At 41.6% G+C, this 27,280-nt stretch overlaps 1 pseudogene; it reads left to right on the top strand.

Moving 5' to 3' along the window:
* The first annotated feature begins 1,351 nt into the window (after positions 1-1,351).
* On the top strand, positions 1,352-3,677 carry LOC139765310 (cytochrome b-like; annotated as a pseudogene).
* Positions 3,678-27,280: the final 23,603 nt, after the last annotated feature.

Here is a 27,280-nt window from a genome sequence, read left to right as displayed (position 1 = left end):
GAAAGTAATTAGTCCAACATAAAAGAAGGATGTTTTAAAAGATATGTTTGAAGCTCCTGAAGCTAAATAGATAAACAGAAGTAGTATGTTTCTTACTTTCCTATTATAATTTGTCACTGTCACCCGTGTTAGTGAGATAGTGCAAGGAAACAGATGAAAGAATAGCTCAACCCAACCATATACACATGTATATACCTAAATGCCCACACATGTCCGTATATACACCTATTCATTTCAACATAAACATACACAGACATATACATATATATACAAAAGTAGATATTCATACATGCTGCCTTCAACCCTTCCCGAAGCTACCCCGCCATACATGAAATGGCACCCCCCTCCCCCCACATGTGTGTGAGGTAGTGCTAGTAAAAGACAACAATGGCCACATTCATCCACACTCAGTCTCTAGCTGTCATGTATAATGCACCAAAACCACAGCTCCCTTTCCAAATCCAGGCTCCACAAAACTTTCCATGGTTTACCCCAGACACTTCACATGCCCTGGTTAAATCCATTGACAGCATGTAGACCCCAGTATACTACAATGTTCTAATTCACTCTATTACTTGCACGCCTTTCACCCTCCTGTATATTCAGGCCCCGATTGCTCAAAATCTTTTTTACTCCATCCTTCCACCTCCAATTTGGTTTCCCACTTCTCTTCATTTCCTCCACTTCTGACACATATATCCTCTTTGCCAATCTTTCCTCACTCATTCTCCCCATATGACCAAACCATTTCAATACACCCTCTTCTGCTCTCTCAACCGCACTCTTTTTATTACCACACATCTCTCCTCAGCACAGCCCTATCTATATAGCCCATGCCTCACAACCTTATAACATTGTTGGAACCACTATTCCTTCAAACATAACCATTTTCGCTCTCTAAGATAATGTTTTCGCCTTCCACACATTCTTGAATGCTCGCAGAACCCTAGCCCCCTCCCCCACCCTGTAACTCACTTCCACTTCCATGGTTCCATACACTGCTAAATCCACTCCCAGATATCTAAAACACTTCACTTCCTCCAGTTTTTCTCCATCCAAGCTTACCTCTATTTACTTGTCCCTCAACCCTACTGAACCTAATAATCTTGCTCTTATTCACATTTACTCTCAGTTTTCTTCTTTAAAACACTTTACTAAACTCAGTCACCAACCTCTGCAGTTTCTCATCCGAATCTACGACATACACATATATACACATGTACATAATTCATACTTGCTGCCTTTGTTCATTCCTGTTGCCACCCTGCCACACATGATATAACAACCCCCTCCCCCCACATGTGTGCGAGGTAGCACTAGGAAAAGACAACAAAAGCCACATTTGTTCACACTCAGTCTCTAACTGTCATGTGTAATGCACCAAAACCACAGCTCCCCAGGCCCCACAAAACTTTCCATAACTATTGCCCTAATTCTATATTCACTTTTTACACTTACTGTAGTAGTTGAAGTTACATCAGTAATCCTAGGAGCCTTATGTCTACCAAAATAAATGACAACATCGAACCGAAAAATGCATCCTTTGTTTAAAATTATAAATGGAGCCATAGTAGATATACCTATTCCAAGAAACTTTCAACATTTTGAAACTTCTCCTCTCTTTTAGGATTATGTCTATCTGTTCAAATTCTTACAGGAATCCTTTTAGCTATACACTACACAGCAGATATCAACTTAGCTTTTTCTAATGTAGCTCACATTTGTTATGACATAAACTATGGATGACTACATCATACAATACATGCTAACAGAGCATCCTTTTTCTAAATTTGTAATTATATACATACTGGGCGAGGTATTTATTATGGATCTTTCTTGTTCGTCGAAGTATGAATAATCAGAGTGTTTATTCTATTTGCAACAATAGCAACAGCTTTCTTAGGATATGTCCTTCCTTGAGGTCAAATGACTTTTTGAGGAGCTACCGTAATTACAAATGTATTTTCTGCAATTCCCAACATTGGCAATGATTTATTTATGGCAATGGATTTGAGGAGGATTCTCTGTAAGAAATGCCACTATAACACGATTTTTTACCCTTCAATTCGTATTACCATTCAAACTTATAGCTCTGTCTGGTATTCACATTGTTTTCTTACATCAAAGATGATCAGGAAACCTGCTAGGCATCTCAAGTCAACAAGAAGCTCCATTTCATCCTTATTTTTCTTTCAAAGACTTAGTTGGATTGGGTGTTTTATTAACACTTTTAGTAATAATTACTCTATTACACCCCTATCTTCTAGGCGATCCAGAAAATTTTATTCCAGCATATCCAATATCCACACCAGCCCACATTCACCCTGAATTACATTTCCTATTTGCCTAAGCCATTTTACGATCTATGCCTGACAAAGCAGGGGGAGTCATCGCTTTGGTTTTACTAGTTCCTATCATTGTAATTTTTCCTAAAACACACTGTTCAAAATTCCAAAAACTAGCATTTTACCCATTAAGAAAATATCTATTTTGATCCTTAGTATCAATTTTAGTCCTACTTAAATAAATTTATATTGGGGCACGACCTGAGGAAGATCCTAATATTCTAAGTGGACAAATTTGAACCATTCTATATTTTTCCTATTTTGTGCTTAATTCAATTACCATATATCTATGAGACTCTCTCCTAGATTGATTACTTAGTTTAAGAAAAACCAGCATCTTGAAAATACTTAAAAAGAGATAATGTTCTCATCAATTGCCCTTTACTGATGTTTATTTTTTTATTTTCCTTTGTCGCTGTCTCCCGCGTTAGCGAGGTAGCGCAAGGAAACAGACGAAAGAATGGCCCAACCAACCCACATACACATGTATATACATACACGTCCACACACGCAAATATACATACCTATACATCTCAATGTACACATATATATACACACACAGACATATACATATATACACATGTACATAATTCATACTGTCTGCCTTTATTTATTCCCATCTCCACCTCGCCACACATGGAATAACAACCCCCTCCCCCCTCATGTGTGCGAGGTAGCGCTAGGAAAAGACAACAAAGGCCCCATTCGTTCACACTCAGTCTCTAGCTGTCATGTAATAATGCACCAAAACCACAGCTCCCTTTCCACATTCAGGCCCCACAGAACTTTCCATGGTTTACCCCAGACGCTTCACATGCCCTGGTTCAATCCATTGACAGCACATCGACCCCGGTATACCACATCGTTCCAATTCACTCTATTCCTTGCACGCCTTTCACCCTCCTGCATGTTCAGGCCCCGATCACTCAAAATCTTTTTCACTCCATCTTTCCACCTCCAATTTGGTCTCCCACTACTCCTTGTTCCCTCCACCTCTGACACATATATCCTCTTGGTCAATCTTTCCTCACTCATTCTCTCCAAGTGACCAAACCATTTCAAAACACCCTCTTCTGCTCTCTCAACCACACTCTTTTTATTCTTTTTATTTCCACACATCTCTCTTACCCTTACATTACTTACTCGATCAAACCACCTCACACCACATATTGTCCTCAAACATCTCATTTCCAGCACATCCACCCTCCTGCGCACAACTCTATCCATAGCCCACGCCTTGCAACCATACAACATTGTTGGAACCACTATTCCTTCAAACATACCCATTTTTACTTTCAGAGATAATGTTCTCGACTTCCAAACATTCTTCAATGCTCCCAGAATTTTCGCCCCCTCCCCCACCCTATGATTCACTTCCGCTTCCATGGTTCCATCCACTGCCAGATCCACTCCCAGATATCTAAAACACTTTACTTCCTCCAGTTTTTCTCCATTCAAACTTACCTCCCAATTGGCTTGGCCCTCAACTCTACTGTACCTATTAACCTTGCTCTTATTCACATTTACTCTTAACTTTCTTCTTTCACACACTTTACCAAACTCAGTCACCAGCTTCTGCAGTTTCACACATGAATCTGCCACCAGCGCTGTATCATCAGCGAACAACAACTGACTCACTTCCCAAGCTCTCTCATCCACAACAGACTGCATACTTGCCCCTCTTTCCAAAACTCTTGCATTCACCTCCCTAACAACCCCATCCATAAACAAATTAAACAACCATGGAGACATCACACACCCCCGCCGCAAACCTACATTCACTGAGAACCAATCACTTTCCTCTCTTCCTACACGTACATATGCCTTACATCCTCGATAAAAACTTTTCAGTGCTTCTAACAATTTGCCCCCCACACCATATATTCTTAATACCTTCCACAGAGCATCTCTATCAACTCTTATCATATGCCTTCTCCAGATCCATAAATGCTACATACAAATCCATTTGCTTTTCTAAGTATTTCTCACATACATTCTTCAAAGCAAACACCTGATCCACACATCCTCTACCACTTCTGAAACCGCACTGCTCTTCCCCAATCTGATGCTCTGTACATGCCTTCACCCTCTCAATCAATACCCTCCCACATAATTTCCCAGCAATACTCAACAAACTTTTTTTTTTTTTTTTTTTTTTTATACTTTGTCGCTGTCTCCCGCGTTTGCGAGGTAGCGCAAGGAAACAGACGAAAGAAATGGCCCAACCCCCCCCCCCCCATACACATGTACATACACACGTCCACACACGCAAATATACATACCTACACAGCTTTCCATGGTTTACCCCAGACGCTTCACATGCCTTGATTCAATCCACTGACAGCACGTCAACCCCTGTATACCACATGACTCCAATTCACTCTATTCCTTGCCCTCCTTTCACCCTCCTGCATGTTCAGGCCCCGATCACACAAAATCTTTTTCACTCCATCTTTCCACCTCCAATTTGGTCTCCCTCTTCTCCTCGTTCCCACCACCTCCGACACATATATCCTCTTGGTCAATCTCTCCTCACTCATTCTCTCCATGTGCCCAAACCATTTCAAAACACCCTCTTCTGCTCTCTCAACCACGCTCTTTTTTATTTCCACACATCTCTCTTACCCTTACGTTACTTACTCGATCAAACCACCTCACACCACACATTGTCCTCAAACATCTCATTTCCAGCACATCCATCCTCCTGCGCACATCTCTATCCATAGCCCACGCCTCGCAACCATACAACATTGTTGGAACCACTATTCCCTCAAACATACCCATTTTTGCTTTCCGAGATAATGTTCTCGACTTCCACACATTTTTCAAGGCTCCCAAAATTTTCGCCCCCTCCCCCACCCTATGATCCACTTCCGCTTCCATGGTTCCATCCGCTGACAGATCCACTCCCAAATATCTAAAACACTTCACTTCCTCCAGTTTTTCTCCATTCAAACTCACCTCCCAATTGACTTGACCCTCACCCCTACTGTACCTAATAACCTTGATCTTATTCACATTTACTCTCAACTTTCTTCCACACACTTTACCAAACTCAGTCACCAGCTTCTGCAGTTTCTCACATGAATCAGCCACCAGCGCTGTATCATCAGCGAACAACAACTGACTCACTTCCCAAGCTCTCTCATCCCCAACAGACTTCATACTTGCCCCTCTTTCCAGGACTCTTGCATTTACCTCCCTTACAACCCCATCTATAAACAAATTAAACAACCATGGAGACATCACACACCCCTGCCGCAAACCTACATTCACTGAGAACCAATCACTTTCCTCTCTTCCTACACGTATACATGCCTTACATCCTCGATAAAAACTTTTCACTGCTTCTAACAACTTGCCTCCAACACCATATATTCTTAATACCTTCAACAGAGCATCTCTATCAACTCTATCATATGCCTTCTCCAGATCCATAAATGCTACATACAAATCCATTTGCTTTTCTAAGTATTTCTCACATACATTCTTCAAAGCAAACACCTGATCCACACATCCTCTACCACTTCTGAAACCGCACTGCTCTTCCCCAATCTGATGCTCTGTACATGCCTTCACCCTCTCAATCAATACCCTCCCATATAATTTACCAGGAATACTCAACAAACTTATACCTCTGTAATTTGAGCACTCACTCTTATCCCCTTTGCCTTTGTACAATGGCACTATGCACGCATTCCGCCAATCCTCAGGCACCTCACCATGAGTCATACATACATTAAATAACCTTACCAACCAGTCAACAATACAGTCACCCCCTTTTTTAATAAATTCCACTGCAATACCATCCAAACCTGCTGCCTTGCCGGCTTTCATCTTCCGCAAAGCTTTTACTACCTCTTCTCTCTTTACCAAATCATTTTCCCTAACCCTCTCACTTTGCACACCACCTCGACCAAAACACCCTATATCTGCCACTCTGTCATCAGACACATTCAACAAACCTTCAAAATACTCATTCCATCTCCTTCTCACATCACCGCCACTTGTTATCACCTCCCCATTTACGCACTTCACTGAAGTTCCCATTTGCTCCCTTGTCTTAAGCACCCTATTTACCTCCTTCCAGAACATCTTTTTATTCTCCCTAAAATTTACTGATAGTCTCTCACCCCAACTCTCATTTGCCCTTTTTTTCACCTCTTGCACCTTTCTCTTGACCTCCTGTCTCTTTCTTTTATACTTCTCCCACTCAATTGCATTTTTTCCCTGCAAAAATCGTCCAAATGCCTCTCTCTTCTCTTTCACTAATATTCTTACTTCTTCATCCCACCACTCACTAGCCTTTCTAAACAGCCCACCTCCCACTCTTCTCATGCCACAAGCATCTTTTGCGCAATCCATCACTGATTCCCTAAATACATCCCATTCCTCCCCCACTCCCCTTACTTCCATTGTTCTCACCTTTTTCCATTCTGTACACAGTCTCTCCTGGTACTTCCCCACAGAGGTCTCCTTCCCAAGCTCACTTACTCTCACCACCTTCTTCACCCCAACATTCACTCCTCTTTTCTGAAAACCCATACTAATCTTCACCTTAGCCTCCACAAGATAATGATCAGACATCCCTCCAGTTGCACCTCTCAGCACATTAACATCCAAAAGTCTCTCTTTCGCACGCCTGTCAATTAACACGTAATCCAATAACGCTCTCTGGCCATCTCTCCTACTTACATAAGTATGCTTATGTATATCTCGCTTTTTAAACCAGGTATTCCCAATCATCAGTCCTTTTTCAGCACATAAATCTACAAGCTCTTCACCATTTCCATTTACAACACTGAACACCCCATGCATACCAATTATTCCCTCAACTGCCACATTACTCACCTTTGCATTCAAATCACCCATCACTATAACCCGGTCTCGTGCATCAAAACCGCTAACACACTCATTTAGCTGCTCCCAAAACACTTGCCTCTCATGATCTTTCTTCTCATGCCCAGGTGCATATGCACCAATAATCACCCACCTCTCTCCATCAACTTTCAATTTTACCCATATTAATCGAGAATTTACTTTCTTACATTCTATCACATACTCCCACAACTCCTGCTTCAGGAGTATTGGTACTCCTTCCCTTGCTCTTGTCCTCTCACTAACCCCTGACTTCACTCCCCAGACATTTCCAAACCACTCTTCCCCTTTACCCTTGAGCTTCGTTTCACTCAGAGCCAAAACATCCAGGTTCCTTTCCTCAAACATACTACCTATCTCTCCTTTTTTCACATCTTGGTTACATCCACACACATTTAGGCACCCCACTCTGAGCCTTCGAGGAGGATGATCACTCCCCGCGTGACTCCTTCTTCTGTTTCCCATTTTAGAAAGTTAATACAAGGAGGGGAGGATTTCCGGCCCCCCGCTCCCGTCCCCTCTAGTCGCTTTCTACGACACGCGAGGAATACGTGGGAAGTATTCTTTCACCCCTATCCCCAGGGATAATATACATATATATATACATACACACACACACACACACACACACACACACACACACACATACATATATATACATATGAAAAATGTAAGAAACAATTTAGAAAACAAACTTTTAGCTTGAAATGAATGAAAAAAAGTGAATGTCACATAATGGTTCAACCTCTGGCTATGGAAAAGGAAATGTACAATTTATTCACACAAACGTCAATAGCAGTTCTCATCAATTTCACCACTGTATCAATAAGCTTCAATGTCTAAGCTACATTTTTCTCCAACTTCACTATTTTCTTGTCAAAAACTTATACTTATACCTCTGTAATTTGAGCACTCACTCTTATCCCCTTTGCCTTTGTACAATAGCACTATGCATGCATTCTGCCAATCCTCAGGCACCTCACCATGAATCATACATACATTAAATAACCTTAACAATACAGTCACCCCCTTTTTTAATAAATTCCACTGCAATACCATCCAAATCTGCTGCCTTGCCAGCTTTCATCATCCGTAAAGCTTTTAACACCTCTTCTCTGTTTACCAAATCATTTTCCCTAACTCTCTCACTTTGCACACCACCTCGACCATAACACCCTATATCTGCCACTCTATCATCAAACACATTCAACAAACCTTCAAAATACTCACTCCATCTCCTCACATCACCACTACTTGTTATCACCTCCCCATTAGCCCCCTTCACTGAAGTTCTCATTTGCTCCCATGTCTTACACACTTTATTTACCTCCTTCCAAAATATCTTTTTATTCTCCCTAAAATTTAATGATACTCTCTCACCCCAACTCTCATTTTCCCCCTTTTTCACCTCTTGCACCTTTCTCTTGACCTCCTGCCTCTTTTATACATCTCCCACTCATATGCATTTTTTCCCTGCAAAAATCGTCCAAATGCCTCTCTCTTCTGTTTCACTAATAATCTTACTTCTTCATCCCAGCACTCACTACGCTTTCTAATCAACCCATCTCCCACGCTTCTCATGCCACAAGCATCTTTTGAGCAAGCCATCACTGCTTCCCTAAATATATTCCATTCCTCCCCCACTCCCCTTACCTCCTTTGTTCTCACCTTTTTCCATTCTGTACTCAGTCTCTCCTGGTACTTCCACACACAAGTCTCCTTCCCAAGTTCACTTACTTTCACCACTCTCTTCTTCCCAACATTCTGTCTTCTTTTCTGAAAACCCCTACAAATCTTCACCTTCGCCTCCACAAGATAATGATCAGACATCCCTCCAGTTGCACCTCTCAGCACATTAACATCCAAAAGTCTCTGTTTTGTGTGCCTATCAATTAACTGATATATTATTTATATTACTAATGCTTGCATAGTGAGATTGTACAAAGGTAAAGGGGATAAAAGTGAGTGCTCAAATTACAGACGTATAAGTCTGTTGAGTATTCCTGGGAAATTATATGGGAGGGTATTGATTGAGAGGGTGAAGGCATGTACAGAGCATCAGATTGGGGAAGAGCACAGTGGTTTCAGAAGTGGTAGAGGATGTATGGATCAAGTGTTTGCTTTGAAGATTGTATGTAAGACATATTTAGAAAAGCAAATGGATTTGTATGTAGCATTTATGGTTCTGGAAAAGGCATATGAGAGAGTTGATAGAGACGCTCTGTGGAAGGTATTAAGAATATATGGTGTGGGAGGCAAGTTGTTAGATGCAGTGAAAAGTTTTTATCGAGGATGTAAGGCATGTGTACGTGTAGGAAGAGAGGAAAGTGATTGGTTCTAAGTTAATGTTGGTTTGCGGCAGGTGTGCGTGATGTCTCTATGGTTGTTTAATTTGTTTATGGATGGGGTTGTTAGGGAGGTTAATGGAAGAGTTTTGGAAAGAGGGGCAAGTATGCAGTCTGTTGTGCATCAGAGAGCTTGGGAAGTGAGTCAGTTGTTGTTCGCTGATGATACAGCATTGGTCGATGACTCGGGTGAGAAACTGCAGAAGCTAGTGACTGAGTTTGGTAAAGTGTGTGAAAGAAGAAAGCTGAGAGTAAATGTGAATAAGAGCAAGGTTATTAGGTACAGTAGGGCTGAGGGACAAGTCAATTGGGAGGTAAGTTTGAATGGAGAAAAACTGGAGGAAGTGAGTTGTTTTAGCTATCTGGAAGTGGATTTGGCAGCGGATCGAACCAAGGAAGCAGAAGTGAATCATAGGGTGGGGGAGGGGGCAAAAGGTGTGGGAGTGTTGAAGAATGTGTGGAAGTTGAGAACATTATCTCGGAAAGCAAAAATGGGTATGTTTGAAGGAATAGTGGTTCCAACAATGTTATCCAACAATGTTATATGGTTTCGAGGCATGGGCTGTAGATAGAGTTGTGCGGAGGAGGGTGGATGTGCTGGAAATGAGATGTTTGAGGACAATATGTGGTGTGAGTTGGTCTGATCGAGCAAGTAATGAAAGGGTAAGAGAGATGTGAGGTAATAAAAAGATTGTGGTTGAGAGAGCAGAAGACGGTGTTTTGAAATGGTTTGGTCACATGGAGAGAATCTGTGAGGAAAGATTGACCAAGAGGATATATGGGTCAGAGGTGGAGGGAACAAGGAGAAGTGGGAGACCAAATTGGAGGTGGAAAGATGGTGTGAAAAAGATTTTGAGTGATTGGGGCCTGAACATGCAGGAGGGAGAAAGGCATGCAAGGAATAGAGTGAATTGGAACAAAGTGGTATACTGGGTTTGATGTGCTGTCAATGGATTGAACCAGGGCATGTGAAGCATTTGGGGTAAACCATGGAAAGTTCTGTGGAGCCTGGATGTGGAAGGGGAGCTGTGGTTTTGGTGCATTATACATAACACCTAGAGACTGAGTGTGAACGAATGTGGCCTTTGTTGTCTTTTCCTAGCGCTACCTCGCGCACATGTGGGGGGGAGGGGGTTGTTATATTGTGTGGCGGGGTGACAATGGGAATGAATAAAGGCAGACAGTATGAATTATGTACATGTGTATATATGTATATGTCTGTGTGTGTATATATATGTATACGTTGAGATGTATAGGTATGTATATTTGCGTGTGTGGACGTGTATGTATATACATGTGTATGTGGGTGGGTTGGGCCATTCTTTCATCCGTATCCTTGCACTACCTCGCTAATGCAGGAGAGAGCGACAAAGTAAAATGAATAAATGAAATAAATAAATATCACTAATCAAATCAAAAACAAGCAATAACACATTTAAAATCCATAAGAAAATAGACAATCTAACGGAAGTGGAAGGAAACTCTTTTAAGCCAAATTCATAAGTTTATCGTAATGAAAACAAGGTAACGTTCCACTGACTCAAATAAAAACAAAAGCTATACCCACTAACATGATATAAAAAGGAAACTTATAAGATTATCTCTAAGATAATCCTAAAAAACATTCTTATAAACAAAATTCTCCTATATCCTGACATAAAAATTCAAGCAAATCCACCTCCCCTATATTCAGTATTAAATCCAAAAATCAATTCAGAATCAACTTAAGTCAACTTAAAATCAACTTAAGTCAACTGAAATCAACTTAAAGGCAAAGGGAAGGCAGCAGGTTTGGATGGTATTGCAGTGGAATTTATTAAAAAAGGGGGTGACTGTATTGTTGACTGGTTGGTAAGGTTATTTAATGTATGTATGATTCATGGTGAGGTGCCTGAGGATTGGCAGAATGCTTGCATAGTGCCATTGTACAAAGGCAAAGGGGATAAGAGTGAGTGCTCAAATTACAGAGGTATAAGTTTGTTGAGTATTCCAGGGAAATCATATGGGAGGGTATTGATTGAGAGGGTGAAGGCATGTACAGAGCATCAGATTGGGGAAGAGCAGTGTGGTTTCAGAAGTGCTAGAGGATGTGTGGATCAGGTGTTTGCTTTAAAGAATGTATGTGAGAAATACTTAGAAAAGAAAATGGATTTGTATGTAGCATTTATGGATCTGGAGAAGGCATATGATAGAGTTGAAAGAGATGCTCTGTGAAAGGTACTAAGAATATATGGTGTGGGAGGCAAGTTGTTAGAAGCAGTGAAAAGTTTTTATCGAGGATGTAAGGCATGTGTACGTGTAGGAAGAGAGGAAAGTGATTGGTTCTCCGTGAATGTAGGTTTGCGGCAGGGGTGTGTGATGTCTCCATGGTTGTTTAATTTGTTTATGGATGGGGTTGTTAGGGAGGTGAATGCAAGAGTTTTGGAAAGAGGGGCAAGTATGAAGTCTGTTGGGGATGAGAGAGCTTGGGAAGTGAGTCAGTTGTTGTTTGCTGATGATACAGCGCTGGTGGCTGATTCATGTGAGAAAGTGCAGAAGCTGGTGACTGAGTTTGGTAAAGTGTGTGAAAGAAGAAAGTTAAGAGTAAATGTGAATAAGAGCAAGGTTATTAGGTACAGTAGGGTTGAGGGTCAAGTCAACTGAGAGGTAAGTTTGAATGGAGAAAAACTGGAGGAAGTAAAGTGTTTTAGATATCTGGGAGTGGATTTGGCAGCGGATTGAACCATGGAAGCGGAAGTGAATCATAGGGTGGGGGAGGGGGTGAAAATCTTGGGAGCCTTGAAGAATGTGTGGAAGTCAAGAACATTATCTCTGAAAGCAAAAATGGGTATGTTTGAAGGAATAGTGGTTCCAACAATGTTGTATGGTTGCGAGGCGTGGGCTATGGATAGAGTTGTGCGCAGGAGGGTGGATGTGCTGGAAATGAGATGTTTGAGGACAATGTGTGGTGTGAGGTGGTTTGATCGAGTAAGTAATGTAAGAGTAAGAGAGATATGTGGAAATAAAAAGAGCATGGTTGAGAGAGCAGAAGAGGGTTTTGAAATGGTTTGGGCACATGGAGAGAATGAGTGAGGAAAGATTGACCAAGAGGATATACGTGTCGGAGGTGGAGGGAACGAGGAGAAGTGGGAGACCAAATTGGAGGTGGATAGATGGATCGAAAAAGATTTTGAGTGATCGGGGCCTGAACATGCAGGAGGGTGAAAGGCGGGCAAGGAATAGAGTGAATTGGATCGATGTGGTATAACGGGGTCGATGTGCTGTCAGTGGATTGAATCAGGGCATGTGAAGCGTCTGGGGTAAACCATGGAAAGTTCTGTGGGGCCTGGATGTGGAAAGGGAGCTGTGGTTTCGGGCATTATTACATGACACCTAGAGACTGAGTGTGAACGAATGGGGCCTTTGTTGTCTTTTCCTAGCGCTACCTCGCACACATGACGGGGGAGGGGGATGGTATTCCATGTGTGGCAAGGTGGCGATAGGAATAAATAAAGGCAGGCAGTATGAATTATGTACATGTGTATATATGTATATGTCTGTGTGTGTATATATATGTGTACATTGAGATGTATAGGTATGTATATTTGCTTGTGTGGACGTGTATGTATATACATGTGTATGGGGGTGGGTTGGGCCATTTCTTTCGTCTGTTTCCTTGCGCTACCTCGCAAACGCGGGAGACAGCGACAAAGCAAAATAAATAAATAATTAATAAATAAATATTATTTTGCTTTGTCGCTGTCTCCCGCGTTAGCGAGGTAGCGCAAGGAAACAGATGAAAGAATGGCCCAACCCACCCCATATACATGTATATACATACACGTCCATGCATGCAAATTTACATACCTATACATCTCAATGTATACATATATATACACACACAGACATATACATATATACACATGTACATAATTCATACTGTCTGCATTTCTTCATTCCCATTGCCACCCTGCCACACATAAAATGACAACCCCCTCCCCCCCTCATGTGCGCGAGGTAGCACTAGGAAGACAACAAAGGCCCCATTCGTTCACACTCAGTCTCTAGCTGTCATGCAATAATACACCGAAACCACAGCTCCCTTTCCACATCCAAGCCCCACAGAACTTTCCATGGTTTACCCCAAACGCTTCACATGCCCTGGTTCAATCCATTGACAGCACGTCGACCCCGGTATACCACATCGTTCCAATTCACTCTATTCCTTGTTCGCCTTTCACCCTCCTGCATGTTCAGGCCCCGATCACTCAAAATCTTTTTCACTCCATCTTTCAACCTCCAATTTGGTCTCCCACTTCTCCTCGTTCCCTCCACCTCTGACACATATATCCTTTTGGTCAATCTTTCCTCACTCATTCTCTCCATGTGACCAAACCATTTCAAAACACCCTCTTCTGCTCTCTCAACCACACTCTTTTTATTACCACACATCTCTCTTACCCTATTATTACTTACTCGATCAAATCACCTCACACCACATGTTGTCCTCAAACATCTCATTTCCAGTATATCCACCCTCCTGTGCACAACTCTATCCATAGCCCACGCCTCGCAACCATATAACATTGTTGGAACCACTATTCCTTCAAACATACCCACTTTTGATTTCCGAGATAATGTTCTCGACTTCCACACACTCTTCAATGCTCCCAGAACTTTTGCCCCCCTCCCCCGCCCTATGATTCACTTCTGCTTCCATGGTTCCATCCGCTGCCAAATCCACTTCCAGATATCTAAAACACTTAACTTCCTCCAGTTTTTCTGCATTCAAACTTACCTCCCAATTGACTTGTCCCTCAACCCTACTGTACCTAATAACCTTGGTCTTATTCACATTTACTCTCAGCTTTCTTCTTTCACACACTTTACGAAACTCAGTCACCAGCTTCTGCAGTTTCTCACCCGAATCAGCCACCAGCACTGTATCATCAGCAAACAACAACTGACTCACCTCCCAAGCTCTCTCATCTACAACAGACTGCATACTTGCCCCTTTCCAAAACTCTTGCATTTACCTCCCTAACAACCCCATCCATAAACAAATTAAACAACCATGGAGACATCACACACCCTTGCCACAAACCTATATTCACTGAGAACCAATCACTTTCCTCTCTTTCTACACGTACACATTCCTTACATCCTCGATAAAAACTTTCACTGCTTCTAGCAACTTGCCTCCTACACCATATATTCTTAATACCTTCCACAGAGCATTCTATCAACTCTATCATATGCCTTCTCCAGATCCATAAATGCTACATACAAATACATTTGCTTTTCTAAGAGTTCTCACATACATTCTTCAAAGCAAACACCTGATCCACACATCCTCTACCACTTCTGAAACCACACTGCTCTTCCCCAATCTGATGCTCTGTACATGCCTTCATCCTCTCAATCAATACCCTCCCATACAATTTACCAGGAATACTCAACAAACTTATATCTCTGTAATTTGAGCACTCACTTTTATCCCCTTTGCCTTTGTACAATGGCACTATGCAAGCATTCCGCCAATCCTCAGGCACCTCACCATGGGTCATACATACATTAAATAACCTTACTAACCAGTCAACAATACAGTCACCCCCTTTTTTAATAAATTCCACTGCAATACCATCCAAACCCACTGCCATGCCGGCTTTCATCTTCCGCAAAGCTTGTACTACCTGTTCTCTGTTTATCAAATCATTTTCCCTAACCCTCTCGCTTAGCACACCACCTAGATCAAAACACCCTATATTTGTAACCCTATCATCAAACAAATTCAGCAAACCTTCAAAATACTCACTCCACCTCCTTCTCACATCACCACTACTTGTTATCACCTCCCCATTAGCCCCCTTCACTGAAGTTCCCATTTGTTCCCTTGTCTTATGCACTTTATTTACCTCCTTCTAAAACATCTTTTTATTTTCCCTAAAATTTAATGATACTCTCTCACCCCAACTCTCATTTGCCCTTTTTTCACCTCTTGCACCTTTCTCTTGAACTCCTGCCTCTTTCTTTTATACATATCCCACTCTTTTGCATTATTTCCTTGCAAAATTCTACCAAATGCCTCTCTCTTCTCTTTCACTAACAGTCTTACTTCTTCATCCCACCACTCACTACCCTTTCTAAGCTGCCCACCACCCACGATTCTCATGCCACAAGCATCTTTTGTGCAAGCCATCACTGCTTCCCTAAATACATCCCATTCCTCCCCACTCCCCTTATGTCCTTTGTTCTCACCTTTTTCCATTCTGTACTCAGTCTCTCCTGGTACTTCCTCACACAAGTCTCCTTCCCAAGTTCACTTACTCTCACCACTCTTTTCACCCCAACATTCTCTCTTCTTCTCTGTAAAACCTCTACAAATCTTCACCTTCGCCTCCACAAGATAATGATCAGATATCCCTCCAGTTGCACCTCTCAGAACATTAACATCTAAAAGTCTCTCTTTCGTGCGCCTATCAATTAACACGTAATCCAATAACGCTCTCTAGCCATCTCTCCTACTTACATATGTATACTTATGTATATCTCTCTTTTTAAACCAGGTATTCCCTATCACCAGTCCTTTTTCAGCACATAGATCTACAAGCTCTTCACCATTTCCATTTACAACACTGAACACCCCCTTTACACCAATTATTCCCTCAACTGCCACATTACCCACCTTTGCATTCAAATCACCCATCACTATAACCCGGTCTCGTGCATCAAAACTACTAACACACTCACTCAGCTGCTCCCAAAACGCTTGCCTCTCATGATCTTTCTTCTCATGTCTAGGTACATATGCACTAATAATCACCCATCGCTCTCCATCCACTTTCAGTTTTACTCATATCAATCTAGAGTTTACTTTCTTACACTCTATCACATACTCCCACCACTCCTGTTTCAGGAGTAGTGCTACTCCTTCCCTTGCTCTTGTCCTCTCACTAACCCCTGACTTTACTCCCAAGACATTCCCAAACCACTCTTCCCCTTTACCCTTGAGCTTCGTTTCACTCAGAGCCAAAACATCCAGGTTCCTTTCCTCAAACATACTACCTATCTCTCCTTTTTTCTCATCTTGGTTACATCCACAAACATTTAGACACCCCAATCTGAGCCTTCGAGGAGGATGAGCACTCCCTGCGTGACTCCTTCTGTTTCCCCTTTTAGAAAGTTAAAATACAAGGAAGGGAGGGTTTCCAGCCCTCCGCTCCCGTCCCCTTTAGTCGCCTTTTACGACACGTGAGGAATGCAAGGAGATTATATTATTTTCTTTTCTTCTCAAAACAGACAAATTCTCTTTTACTTCTCTCTCTCTCTCTCCCCCCCCAACACCAAATAAAAAATCTATTCTTATTAGTCTTTACTTTAACCATTTTTATCAGGCATCACATTTATTTATAATTTATTTATTTATTTAGTTTGCTTTGTCGCTGTCTCCCACGTTAGCAAGATAGCGCAAGGAAACAGAGGAAAGAATAGCCCAACCCACCCACATACACATGTATATACATACACGTCCACGAACGCAAATATACATACCTATACATTTTAACGTATACATATATATACACACACAGACATATACATATATACACATGTACATACTTCATACTGTCTGCCCTTATTCATTTCCCATCACCACACCGCCACACATGAAATAACAACCCCCTCCCCCCTCATGTATGCGAGGTAGTGCTAGGAAGACAACAAAGGCCCCATTCGTTCACACTCAGTCTCTAGCTGTCATGTAATAATGCACCGAAACCACAGCTCCCTTTCCACATCCAGGCCCCACAGAACTTTCCATGGTTTACCCCAGATGATTCACATGCCCTGGTTCAATCCATTGACAGCACGTCGACCCCAGTATACCACATTGTTCCAATTCACTCTATTCCTTGCACGCCTTTCACCCTCCAGCATGTTCAGGCCCTGATCATATTTAATACATTAAAATTTTGATAAAAATTTTTTCTATACTTTGTCGCTGTCTCCTGCATTAGCAGAGTAGTGCAAGGAAATAGATGAAAGAATGGCCCAACCCACCCACACACACATGTATATACATACACGTCCGCACATGCAAATATACATACCTATACATCTCAACGTATACATATATATACACACAAACACATGCATATATACACATGTACATAATTCATACTGTCTGCCCTTATTCATTCCCGTCGCCACCCCGCCACACATGAAATGGCACCCTCCTCCCCCCGCATGTGCGCAAGGTAACACTGGGAAAAGACAACAAAGGCCACAATTGCTCACACTCAGTCTCTAGCTGTTATTTATAATGCACCAAAACCACAGCTCCCTTTCCTCATCCAGGCCTCACTAAACTTTCCATGGTTTACCCCAGATGCTTCACATGCCCTGGTTCAATCCAGCGACAGCACATCGAACCTGGTATACCACATTGTTCCAACTCACTCTATTCCTTGCACACCTTTCACCCTCCTGCATGTTCAGACCCCGATCACTCAAAATCTTTTTCACTCCATCTTTCCACCTCCAATTTGGTCTCCAACTTCTCCTTGTTCCCTCCACCTCTGACACATGAATCCTCTTAGTCAATCACATTCCTCACTCATTCTCTCCATGTGACCAAACCATTTCAGAACACCCTCTTCTGGTCACTCAACCACACTCTTCATTACCACAAATCTCTCTTACCCTTTCATTACTTAATCAAACCATCTCACACCACATATTGTCCTGAAACATCTCATTTTCAGCATATCCACCCTCCCCTGCACAACTCTATCAATAGCCCATGCCTCGCAACCATATACCATTGTTAGAACCACTATTCCTTCAATACCCATTTTTGCTTTCCAAGATAACATTCTCGACTTCCACACATTTTTCAAGGCAACATTCTCGACTTCCACACATTTTTCAGGGCTCCCAGAACTTTCGCCCCCTCCCCCACCCTGTGACTCACTTCCGCTTCCATGCTTCCATCGGCTGCCAAATCCACTACCAGATATCTAAAACACTTCACTTCCTCCAGTTTCTCTCCATTCAAACTTGGCTCCCAATTGACTTGTCCCTCAACCCTACTGTACCTGATAACCTTGCTCTTATTCACATTTACTCTCAGCTTTCTTCTTTCACACACCTTACCAAACTCAGTCACCAGCTTCTGCAGTTCCTTGCCTGAATCAGCCACCAGCGCTGTATCATCAGCGAACAACAACTGACTCACTTCCCAAGCTCTCTCATCCCCAACAGACTGCATACTTACCCCTCTTTCCAAAACTCTTGCATTCACCTCCCTAACAACCCCATCCATAAACAAATTAAAGAACCTTGGAGACATCACACACCCCTGCTGTAAACCAACATTCACTGAGAACTAATCACTTTCCTCTCTTCCTACTCGTACACATGCCTTACATCCTCGATAAAAACTTTTCACTCCTTCTAACAACTTGCCTCCCACACCATATATTCTTAATACCTTCCACAGAGCATCTCTATCAACTCTATCATATTCCTTCTCCAATCCATAAATGCTTCATACAAATCCATTTGCTTTTCAAGTATTTCTGACATAAATTCTTCAAAGCAAACACCTGATCCACACATCCTCTACCTCTACTACTTCTGGAACCACACTGCTCTTTCCCAATCTGGTGCTCTGTACGTGCCTTCACCCTCTCAATCAATACCCTTCCATATAATTTACCAGGAATACTCAACAAACTTATACCTCTGTAATTTGAGCACTCACTTTTATCCCCTTTGCCTTTGTACAATGGCACTATGCAAGCATTCTGCAATCCTCAGGCACCTCACCATGAGTCATACATACATTAAATAACCTTACCAACCAGTCAACAATACAGTCACCCCTTTTTGATAAATTCCACTGCAATACCATCCAAACCCACTGCCTTGCCAGCTTTCATCTTCTGCAAAGCTTTTACTACCTCTTCTCTATTCACCAAATCATTTTCACTAACCCTCTCACTTTGCACACCACCTCGACCAAAACACCCTATATCTGCCACTCCATCATCAAACACATTCAAGAAACCTTCAAAATACTTACTCCATCTCCTTCTCACATCACCACTACTTGTTATCACCTCCCCATTAGCCCCCTTCACTGATGTTCCTATTTGTTCCCTTGTCTTTACTTACCTCCTTACCTCTTTACTTATTTGTTCCCTTGTCTTTACTTACCTCCTTCCAAAACATCTTTTTATTCTCCCTAAAATTTAATGATACTCTCTCATCCCAACTCTCGTTTGCCCTATTTTTCACCTCTTACACCTTTCTCTTGACCTCCTGCCTCTTTCTTTTATACATCTCCCACTCATTTGCATTATTTCCCTGCAAAAATCATCCAAATGCCTCTCTCTTCTCTTTCACTAATAATCTTACTTCTTCATCCCACCACTCACTACCCTTTCCAATCTGCCCACCTCCCACACTTATCATGCCACAAGCATCTTTTGCGCAAGCCATCACTACTTCCCTAAATACATCCCATTCCTCCCCGACTCCCCTTACGTCCTTTGTTCTCACCTTTTTCCATTCTGTACTCAGTCTCTCCTGGTACTTCCTCACACAAGTCTCCTTCCCAAACTCACTTACTCTCACCACTCTCTTCACCCCAACATTCTCTCTTCTTTTCTGAAAACCTCTACATATCTTCACCTTCACCTCCACAAGATAATGATCAGACATCCCTCCAGTTGCACCTCTCAGCACATTAACATCCAAAAGTCTCTCTTTCGTGCGCCTATCAATTACTACGTAATCCAATAATGCTCTCTGGTCATCTCTCCTACTTACATACATATACTTATGTATATCTCTCTTTTTAAACCAGGTATTCCCTATCACCAGTTCTTTTCCAGCACATAAATCTACAAGCTCTTCACCATTTCCATTTACAACACTGAACACACCATGTACACCAATTATTCCCTCAACTTCCACATTACTCACCTTTGCATTCAAATCACCCATCACTATAACCTGGTCTCATGCATCAAAACTGCCAACACGCTCACTCGGCTGCTTCCAAAACACTTTCCTCTCATGATCTTTCCTCTTGTGCCCAGGTGCATATGCACCAATAATCACCCATCTGTCTCCATCCACTTTCAGTTTTACCCATATCAATCTCGAGTTTACTTTCTTACACTCTATCACATACTCCCACCACTCCTGTTTCTGGAGTAGTGTTACTCCTTCCCTTGCTCTTATCCTCTCACTAACCCCTGACTTTACTCCCAAGACATTCCCAAACCACTCTTACCCTTTACCTTTAAGCTTTGTTTCACTTAGAGCCAAAACATCCAGGTTCCTTTCCTCAAACTACTACCTATCTCTCCTTTTTTCTCATCTTGGTTACATCCACACACATTTAGACACCCCAATCTGAGCCTTCGAGGAGGATGAACACTCCCCGCATGACTCCTTCTTCTGTTTCCCCTTTGGAAAGTTAAAATACAAGGAGGGGAGGGTTTCTAGCTCCCTGCTCCTCTCCCCTTTAATTGCCTTTTATGACACGTGAGGAATGCGTGGGAAGTATTCTTTCTCCCCTATCCCCAGGGATGTGATATATCTTTCCAGCCTCTAGGTTTTTACCCTTTAAGATGTGGATAAAGAAGCCAAAATTTGATTTTAGTTTTTGTCTTTCTTATTAACTGTTCCTGCTCTATGTTTTGATGCAAAAGATGCAACACAGTAAATAAATTCTTTGCTTTTTTTCAGTCTGGTTAGAATTAGCTTTTTCAACATATTCCAATCAACTTTCTTTAAAAGACATGATACTTTTCTCATTACTCCCTCCTCTTTAGATTTCTTCATTTTATACAACTTACTTTATTTTTCATACTTTTTATCAAAATTTTAATGTATTAAATATGATGACTGATAAAAGGTCTGTTTTGATAGGACAAGTAATGCAGGCCCATGCCGTACACTAAAAACTGATCTATGAACTGAATCCTCATTACATACAGTAAATATGACACAAAATCCAGTTTCCTGTACTTTACATTACTGCAGTTTGAAGCAGTGCTTTTAAAAAATCATTATACATAACTCCATCATAAAAGAAAATAACGATACGTTTCCACTTTTTAATTAGTTCCTTGACTATGATTACTAATGCATTATTTGCCAAATTGTCTGACCTTCCATGTTCTCCACAATCTTCCCTCCCAATGACAGAATCTCTTCTCTCATTATAAAATTCATATTCCATAAGACTCATCCCATCAAAAAATAATTTTTCCTCTGTCTTCGTCATCCCAGCTTTATCTTTCAACATATTTAGTGTGTAGGTAATCCAAACTACATTCATATAAATTCTGCATAACCAACTTTACAATGTACCTACGAAAGTCAAAGCAAAAATGTACAAAGAAATGTGTAGGCTTTAGGGCTCTGGTAGTGGGTATTTAATACAAAACTTTTTTGCTGTAATTTTTTTTTTGTACTTTTGAACAATTTACCAGAACCCTAAAAAAAGAAATCTAAAACATTATGATAAAGGCACATACCTTGAAGCATTTCCTATCCACTTTTTAGAGGTGTTGTATATTTCAGATGAATTAACTTGCAGCTGTTTTTTAATCCCCTTATTTTTGTTCTGCATTTCTTTAATAGTTTTGTTGTTGGTGACAACTTTTAATTGCTTCTGAAAAAATTGTGACAGTTAGTTTGGGAATACCATCAAAAGTACAACTAACTCTGGGTAAAGCATATTTATCAATTTATTATCCTTAATAAACATCGCAAATGTTAAAGATGTAGTGCAAGGAAACAGACGAGGAATGGCCCAACCCAACACATACACATGTATATACATAAACACCCACACACGCATATATACATGCACATACATTTCAAAGTATACATACATATACACACATAGATATATACATATATATATAAACATACATATTCATACTTGGTGCCTTCATCCATTCCCCGTCGCCACCCCGCCAAATATGAAATAGTGAGGTAGTGCAAGGAAACAGATGCCTTACATGCCTTACATCTTCGATAAAAACTTTTCACTGCTTCTAACAACTTGCCTCCCACACCATATATTCTTAATACCTTCCACAGAGCATCTCTATCAACTCTATCATATGCCTTCTCCAGAACCATAAGTGCTACATACAAATCCATTTGCTTTTCTAATTATTTCTCACATACATTCTTCAAAGCAAACACCTGATCCACACATCCTCTACCACTTCTGAAACCACACTGCTCTTCCCCAATCTGATGCTCTGTAAAATCCTTCATCCTCTCAATCAATACCCTCCCATATAACTTCCCAGGAATACTCAACAAACTTATACCTCTGTAATTTGAGCACTCACTTTTATCCACTTTGCCTTTGTAAAATGGTATTATGCAAGCATTCCGCCAATCCTGAGGCACCGCACCATGAGTCATACATATATTAAATAACCTTACCAACCAACATATATATATGTTTCCTTGCACTACCTCCCTAATGCGGGAAACAGCGACAAAGTATAATAAAGGAGAAAGAATACTTCCTACACATTCCTCCTGTGTCGTAGAAGGCAACTAAAAAGGACAGAAGCGGGAGGGATAGAAACTCTTCCCCCTCCTTGCATTTAAACTTTCTAAAAGGGGAAACAGAAGAAGGAGTCACGCAGGGAATGCTCATCCTCCTGGAAGGCTCAGATTGGGGTGTCTAAATGTATGTGGATGTAACCAAGATGAGAAAAAAGGAGAGATAGGTAGTATGTTTCAGGAAAGGAACCAAGATGTTTTGGCATGAGTGAAATGAAGCTCAAGGGTAAAGGGGAAGAGTGATTTGGGAATGTCTTAGGAGTAAAGTCAGGGGTTAGTGAGAGGACAAGAGCAAGGGATGGAGTAGCACTACCACTGAAACAAGAGTGGTAGGAGTATGTGATAGAGTGTAAGAAAGTAAATTCTAGATTGATATGGGTAAAACTGAAAGTGGATGGAGAGAGATGGGTGATTATTGGTGCTTATGCACCAGGGTATGAGAAGAAAGATCATGAGAGACAAGTGTTTTGGGAGCACCTGAGTGAGTGTGTTAGTAGTTTTGATGCATTAGACCGGGTTATAGAAATGGGCGATTTGAATGCAAAGGTGAGTAATGTGGCAGTTGAGGGAATAATTGGTGTACATGGGGTGTTCAGTGTTGTAAATGGAAATGGTGAAGAGCTTGTAGATCTATGTGCTGAAAAACGACTGGTGATTGGGAATACCTAGTTTAAAAAGAGAGATATACATAAGTATACCTATGGAAGTATACCTATGTAAGTATACCTATTATCCCTGGGGATGGGGGAGAAAGAATACTTCCTAGGCATTCCTCATGTGTCGTAGAAGGCGACTAAAGGGGACAGGACGGGGGGCCAGAAACCCACCCCTCCTTGTATTTTAAGGTGAGTAATGTGGCAGTTGAGGGAATAATTGGTGTACATGGGGTGTTCAGTGTTGTAAATGGAAATGGTGAAGAGCTTGTAGATCTATGTGCTGAAAAACAACTTGTGATTGGGAATACCTAGTTTAAAAAGAGAGATATACATAAGTATACCTATGGAAGTATACCTATGTAAGTATACCTATTATCCCCGGGGATGGGGGAGAAAGAATACTTCCCACGCATTCCTCACGTTTCGTAGAAGGCGACTAAAGGGGACGGGAGCGGGGGGGCCAGAAACCCACCCTTCCTTGTATTTTAACTTTCTAAAAGGGGAAACAGAAGGAGGAGTCACACGGGGAGTGCTCATCCTCCTCGAAAGCTCAGATTGGGGTGTCTAAATGTGTGTGGATGTAACCAAGATGAGAAAAAAGGAGAGATAGGTAGTATGTTTCAGGAAAGGAACCTGGATGTTTTGGCTCTGAGTGAAACGAAGCTCAAGGGTAAAGGGGAAGAGTGGTTTGGGAATGTCTTGGGAGTAAAGTCATTGGTTAGTGAGAGGACAAGAGCAAGGGAAGTAGTAGCACTACCCCTGAAACAGGAGTGGTGGGAGTATGTGATAGAGTGTAAGAAAGTAAACTCTAGATTGATATGGATAAAACTGAAAGTTGATGGAGAGAGATGGGTGACTATTGGTACATATGCACCTGGGCATAAGAAGAAAGATCATGAGAGGCAAGTGTTTTGGGAACAGCTGAGTGAGTGAGTGTGTTAGTGGTTTTGATGCACGAGACTGGGTTACAGTGATGGGTGATTTGAATGCAAAGGTGAGTAATGTGGCAGTTGAGGGAATAATTGGTATACATGGGGTGTTCAGTGTTCTAAATGGAAATGGTGAAGAGCTTGTAGATTTATGTGCTGAAAAAGGACTGGTGATTGGGAATACCTGGTTTAAAAAGAGAGATATACATAAGTATACGTATGTAAGTAGGAGAGATGGCCAGAGAGCGTTAATGGATTACGTGTTAACGTGCTGAGAGCTGCAACTGGAGGGATGTCTGATCATTATCTTGTGGAGGCGAAGGTGAAGATTTGTAGAGATTTTCAGAAAAGAAGAGAGAACGTTGGGGTGAAGAGAGTGGTGAGAGTAAGTTACCTTGGGAAGGAGACTTGTGTGAGGAAGTACCAGGAGAGACTGAGTACAGAATGGAAAAAGGTGAGACCAAAGGAGGTAAGGGGAGTGGGGGAGGAATGGGATGCATTTAGGGAAGCAGTGATGGCTTGCGCAAAAGATGCTTGTGGCATGAGAAGCGTGGGAGGTGGGCAGATTAGAAAGGATCGTGAGTGGTGGGATAAAGAAGTAAGATTAATAGTGAAAGAGAAAAGAGAGGCATTTGGACGATTTTTGCAGGGAAATAATGCAAATGAGTGGGAGATGTATAAAAGAAAGAGGCAGAAGGTCAAGAGAAAGGTGCAAGAGGTGAAAAAGAGGGCAAATGAGAGTTGGGGTGAGAGAGTATCATTAAATTTTAGGGAGGATAAAAAGATGTTTTGGAAGGAGTTAAATAAAGTTCGTAAGACAAGGGAACAAATGGGAACTTCAGTGAAGGGGACTAATGGGGAGGTGATAACAAGTAATGGTAATGTGAGGAGGTGGAGTGAGTATTTTGAAGGTTTGTTGAATGTGTTTGATGATAGAGTGGCAGATATAGGATGTTTTGATCGAGGTGGTGTGCAAAGTGAGAGGGTTAAGGAAAATGATTTGGTAAACAGAGAAGAGGTAGTAAAAGCTTTGCGGAAGATGAAAGCCGGCAAGGCAGCGGGTTTGGATGGTATTGCAGTGGAATTTATTAAAAAAGGGGGTGACTGTATTGTTGACTGCCTGGTAAGGTTATTTAATGTATGTATGACTCATGGTGAGGTGCCTGAGGATTGGCAGAATGCTTGCATGGCGCCTTTGTACAAAGGCAGAGGGGATAAGAGTGAGTGCTCAAATTACAGAGGTATAAGTTTGTTGAGTATTCCTGGTAAATTATATGGGAAGGTATTGATTGAGAGGATGAGGGCATGTACAGAGCATCAGATTGGGGAAGAGCAGTGTGGTTTCAGATGTGGTTTCAGATGTGTGGATCAGGTGTTTCTCTGAAGAATGTATGTGAGAAATACTTAGTAAAGCAAATGGATTTGTATGTAGCATTTATGGATCTGGAGAAGGCATATGATGAAGTTGATAGAGATGCTTTGTGAAAGGTATTAAGAATATATGGTGTGGGAAGCAAGTTCTTAGAAGCAGTGAAAAGTTTTTATCGAGGATGTAAGCCATGTGTATGTGTAGGAAGAGAGAAAAGAGATTAGTTCTCAGTAAATGTAGGTTTGCGGCAGGTGTGTGTGATGTCTCCATGGTTGTTTAATTTGTTTATGGATGGGGTTGTTAGGGAGGTGAATGCAAGAGTTTTGGAAAGAGGGGCAAGTATGAAGTCTGTTGTGGATGAGAGAGCTTGGGAAGTGAGTCAGTTGTTGTTCGCTGATGATACAGCACTGGTGGCTGATTCATGTGAGAAAGTGCAGAAGCTGGTGACTGAGTTTGGTAAAGTGTGTGAAAGAAGAATGTTGAGAGTAAATGTGAATAAGACCAAGGTTATCAGGTACAGTTGGGTTGAGGGTCAAGTCAATTGGGAGGCAAGTTTGAATGGAGAAAAACTGGAGGAAGAAGTGTTTTAGATATCTGGAAGTGGATTTTGCAGCGGATGGAACCATGGAAGCGGAAGTGAATCATAGGATGGGGGAGGGGGCGAAAATCCTGGGAGCCACGAAGAATGTGTGGAAGTTGAGAACATTATCTCGGAAAGCAAAAATGGGTATGTTTGAAGGAATAGTGGTTCCAACAATGTTGTATGGTTGCGAGGCATAGGTTATGGATAGAGTTGTGCACAGGAGGGTGGATGTGCTGGAAATGATATGTGTGAGGACAATATGTGGTGTGAGATGGTTTGATCGAGTAAGTAATGTTAGGGTAAGAGAGATGTGTGATAAAAAAAAATGAGTGTGGTTGAGAGAGAAGAAGAGGGTGTTTTCAAATGGTTTGGTCACATGGAAAGAATGAGTGAGGAAAGATTGACCAAGAGGATATATGTGTCAGAGATGGAGGGAACGAGGAGAAGTTTGAGACCAAAGTGGAGGTGGCAAGATGGAGTGAAAAAGATTTTAAGTGATCAGGGCCTGAACATGCAGGAGGGTGAAAGGCGGTGCAAGGAATAGAGTGAATTGGAACGATGTGGTATACTGGTGTCGACGTGCTGTCA

The sequence above is a fragment of the Panulirus ornatus genome, chromosome 54 (assembly GCF_036320965.1).
Source record: "Panulirus ornatus isolate Po-2019 chromosome 54, ASM3632096v1, whole genome shotgun sequence".
NCBI classification, from domain to species: Eukaryota; Metazoa; Arthropoda; class Malacostraca; order Decapoda; family Palinuridae; genus Panulirus; species Panulirus ornatus.
Note: the sequence above shows the minus strand (reverse complement) of the source record. Positions and strands in the feature narration are given on the sequence as shown.